At 32.0% G+C, this 5,088-nt stretch overlaps 1 non-coding gene across 1 annotated transcript; it reads left to right on the top strand.

The window, feature by feature from the left end:
* The first annotated feature begins 308 nt into the window (after positions 1–308).
* On the top strand, positions 309–415 carry LOC133820492 (small nucleolar RNA R71). Its single transcript, XR_009886900.1, has one exon. It is a non-coding gene; the product is annotated as a small nucleolar RNA R71 (small nucleolar RNA).
* The last annotated feature ends 4,673 nt before the right edge of the window (positions 416–5,088 follow it).

The raw sequence follows: 5,088 nt of genomic DNA, 5'->3' as shown, positions 1-5,088 counted from the left end.
GAATTGGAGAGTTTATAGTTTGGCTTATGGCTAAAGCTTCTACTTTTCTCGCTAATTTGCCTAAGGATGTTCTTAAGTCTAATTCTTCTTTTACTTCATACCTTCCTCCTCTTTTTGGTGAATTAGTTGACCTAGACCTAGGATCAAAATAATTCCATTGTTGTGAATTGACAGATAAATCTTCAAGGGCGTCCCACGCCTCTTGTCCTTGAAATTTTAAAAATTTTCCAGTATGCATAGATTGAATCATTTGACGATTAGAGGGAGTCAAACCATCATAAAAATATTTTACAAGTCTCCATTTTTCAAAACCATGATGAGGACATTTTAATAATAAATCTTTAAATCTTTCCCAACATTCATAAAACTCTTCATTATCTTTTTGAAAAAACTCGGAGATTTCTCTCCTTAGACTATCAGTTTTAGACATTGGAAAAAATTTCAACAAGAATTTATTATAAAGTTGATCCCAAGTAGTTATAGACCCAGTGGGAAGGGAATTTAACCAAGCTTTTGATTTGTCTTTTAATGAAAAAGGAAACAATCTTAGTTTGACCGACTCATCAGAAAAATTTTGAAATTTAAATGTTGAGCAAATTTCTAAGAAATCTTTGACATGCATGTAAGGATCTTCTCTATCTAACCCATAAAAAGATGGCAACAATTGAATGATTGCTGGTTTAAGCTCAAAATGAGTAGCAGAAGTTGTAGGTAAAACAATGCACGAAGGAGCATTAGATGAAATAGGTGCAAAATATTCAAGCAAAGTTTTTTCAGGCACAACATTTTCATCAACAATATTAGCAATAGGTTCCATGATGCTCAAATTTTTACTAACACTTTCAATTTCAAATAAAGATAAACGTCTTTTTACTAATCGTTTTTTAGAGTTACGTTCCCAATGATGCATACAATTTTCACAAACAAGGCAACAAGGATAATCTCAAACAAGCAATTTTCTGATGTGGAAGATCAGTTAAAACCGCAACCACAGAGCATACTTATAATTTTTAGAGATTTCACAACAATATAATTCTTATGGTTTACTTGTCCCCAGGCCTATTTGATTCCACTTACTCGCGCACTACTAACAACTCCCCGAGGTTAATTAGTAGAGGCGGATGGGAATTTTGTTCAAATTTCCTTTAAGCAAAAATTGCTTATGGTGAAAGGACAAGATTTAGGTTTCTCTCTTTTTTTTTTTTCAAGTATTTTTCACAATATTACACTAAAATATTAAAGAAGACAAAGAAAAATAAGGCAAAAATTAAATAAGACTAAAATTTAGGCAAGAGTAGGGAGGCATAGCATGCCATCAACCATAACAAAATTAAGGTAAAAACTAGGAGGCACAAGTGCCATCAACTTAAACATAAGATAGAGGACTAGGAGGCAAAAATTGCCATCAACTAGCTAGGAGGCAAAATTGCCATCAACTAGTAATTTGCGGGATTTAAATAAAATAAAAATACAACAAAATAAATAAAGAAAATTACACAAAGGTTAGGAGGCACAAGTGCCGTCAACTAACAAAGATATAAAAGAAATAAAATTACAACAAAATTAGGAGGCACAAGTGCCATCGACTATAAAAATTTAAAAGGATAGATAGGAGGCACAAGTGCCGTCACTAAAAAAAACAATAAATATAGAAATATAAGTATATTTTTTATGGGTGGTTGAACCGTCCCAACTTTCTTTTTATCTTTTTTTTTTAGTTTTTTTTTTATAGATATATATTTTTTTAGGTTTTTTTTTTTTTTTTTTTAAGTGCAAGAATTAAAATAACTAGTAGAAGAATTTACTAACCTTGAGATAATTTTTGTTTCTTTTCTCTTGCAACTCCCCGGCAACGGCGCCAAAAACTTGATGGACCCTAAACGGGTATGTTTAAAAATTTATATATCGCAAGCGCACGAATCGTCCATATAGAATAGTGATCGTAAGCAAGGATGTCGAACCCAAAGGAGTTGTCTAAAATCGAAAATGAAACTATTTTAAATCAAAAGTAATAAATTCTAACCTAGTTCCAAAGATTGATAAGTTTTAATAGTATGAACATAAAATGAAATATTGAAAAATAAAGCTTTTTAAGATAATGAAAATAAACCAATAATGAGTTGAAAATAAGTATTAAAAGAAAAGATTATTAAGATACTAGAATCCACAAAATGTAAGTTTAATAATATTTATTAGTATATTGATTCCCAAGTTTTAGTGATAGTTAAAATAATTTAAACTATCATTTTCCAAAAATATTTATAATTTTAAGCACAATTTTCTCATAAAAAGATAGGATTTTTCTTCACTTTTCAAAATTATAATTTCAAAGCATTTAGTGTAAATCAATCTAATGAAATAACAAATAAATCAATGAACATTATTTATAAGGCAAAACATAATATTTTTGTTCTAAGCATGGATGTGTACAATTTAATGACACATCTTACACAAAGAATATTATGTTTATGCACTAATGAAGAACAAAGTGTAAAAATGTTCTAACAATCTAAAATACAAGATATTTAAGATGAAAGAAATATATGAAGAAGAAAAATCCATAGACTTTGTTGCATTACAAGGGAAATCAACATACAACATAAATATTACCTAGTTACAAGTTGCTTCATCATGATCTTAATAATCTTATGAAAAAGATTAGAAGCACATAACTAGAATAGAAATTACAAAATAAATGACATACATACTTGCAAAATGCTCTTGAAAAACCCAAATGGAAGAGAGAATGGTAGAGAGAAAATGAGAGAAAAAGATGGTAACCAAAAAATTAAGCACCCCAAAAATGGTCTTGAAAGTCCATATTTATAGCCAAAGTGAGTTTATTAAAATAATCAATTTAAATTAATTAAATTGATTAGATTAATTAAATAAAATAAATATGGTATGTAGAGGTAAATTATAGGGTGTAATGATGATGTTGTGGTGAAAATGTGTAGGAAAAAGGGTAAAAAGTTGGCATTTTTGTCATAGGGGACAAATGGACAAAATGCATTTTTGTTGGGCTCAATAAGGGAAATGGCAGCAATGTGGTGGTTGGGTGTTGGAGGGGGGGCCACGGGTTGGGTCTAGAGTGGGCCTCACGTGGTTGGGCTTTTGGAGAAACACCATTTTTCTTGTTACTTTCTTTCAAAATTACCATCTTTCCTTTGATTTTCTTGCTTTTCAAGGGCAATAATTTTCCTACACAATAAATTATAAACTAAATTAAAATTAAATATTTTCATTAATAAAATATATCATATAACTCCCATGAAAACATTAATTAAAATTTAATTTACATAACATTTAATTTCAATAAAATCATATTTTTAGCATTCAAACTAACAATACTAATTTTAAATAATTAAACTACAACATATTATAATAACATATCTATAAAAACATATAAAAATCTAGAAAACTACAATAAGACTAATAAATTAAAAATTACATAAAAACTTAATAAGTTAATTAAAAACTCATGAACTAAGCAACAATTAGCATGTAAAACATGGTAAAATAACTCTATTTTGTAGAGTTATCAATGCACTCTCCTTAGCTCTCCTAGGATGCATTCTTCTTAGCCTCCTAGGACCAAGGTGCACTTGGCTTGGTTATGACATCTTTCAAGCAGTCCAAATTCTTCGTCAGTCTACCGGGTCACTTCATCACAACTCTGAGGAGTCAATGTATTTATTGACTATTAACGTGTCTTTTTCTGACCATGCACTGCTACTTGTCATATTTATTGCCACGTCCTTGATCTCCAATTTTTGGGTATAACACCTTGCAATAAAGATAAGTGTCGTCAGCAAATAACATATGAGATACTACTGGTGTTCCCCTAGCAACCCTACAACTATGAAGCCAACCTCTAGACTCAAATTTCCTAATTAATGCAGACAACCCTTCAACAAAAATAATGAACAGATAGGGAGATAAAGGATCCCCTTGACGAATTCCTCTCGATGGTGTAATGGGACCCAACTCTTGCCCCCACTCACACGCCTATAAGTCACTGAAGTCATGCAAGTGTCAGACGGTTATAGGCCTTACTCATGTCCAGCTTCGCAGCTAAGTAACCTTCATTTCCTTGTCTCTTATGCTTTAGATAATAAATGATCTCAAACGAGACCATAATATTGTCTGTAATGAGTCTTCTAAGAATGAACGCACTCTGAGCATCCGAGATAATATGTGAAAGCATCGAATTCATTCTATTTGCAATCATTTTTTAGATGATCTTGTAAATAACATTGCAAAAAGAAATGGGTGTTAGATCCCCCATTGTTTCCGGGTCCTTCCTTTTTGGAATCAAAACCACATTAGTATCGCTTAACCCCTGAGGAAGCACATCGTGAGCAAAGAAATTCCTGGTTAAAGTTATAACATCATCCCCAACTATACTCCAATACTTCTGATAGAAACCAGGGGTCATAGCATCAGGCCTTAGTGATTTATCTGGATGCATTTGAAAAATAGCATCTTTGACTTCAGCATCTTCTATCGGCTTAATTAATTCAAGGTTATCTTCTTTAGAAATAGTCGGATGGATACACTCAGTCACCTCACTCAATTCTGTTTCAGCAGCTGTAAACAAATTATTGAAATAATCCACCATGAGATCAGGAAATCTCGTATCTTTGTCTACCTAGTTGCCATTGTTCCCTCCCAGTTTCTGAATCTGATTACTCCTTCTTCTAGCACTAGCTAAAGCGTGAAAATATTTACTATTTTGATCACCTTCTTTCAGCCACAACTGCTTAGATCGTTGCCTCCAATAAACCTCCTTCTAATTCATAACCTCAAGCAACTTCTTCTCAACCTCCTTATACCTTCGAATAGCCTCCTCACCTCTACTGCAATGTCCCAAATTCCCTAATGTGGCTTAGTGCTTAGATTAGGGGGCCAGGAGGGCCATAATTGATTTAAGGCATTATTATGTGGTTATATGCATGATTATGTGCATTGTATTATTATATGGATATATCTGTATATTTTTGTGCATGTATGTGATATATGGGTGAGATCACATTATTATGTGATTATGTTTGAGCTATTCGGCATGAGACGATCCTAGGAGCAAGT

Source organism: Humulus lupulus, chromosome 2, assembly GCF_963169125.1.
Source record: "Humulus lupulus chromosome 2, drHumLupu1.1, whole genome shotgun sequence".
Taxonomy (NCBI): Eukaryota; Viridiplantae; Streptophyta; class Magnoliopsida; order Rosales; family Cannabaceae; genus Humulus; species Humulus lupulus.
Note: the sequence above shows the minus strand (reverse complement) of the source record. Positions and strands in the feature narration are given on the sequence as shown.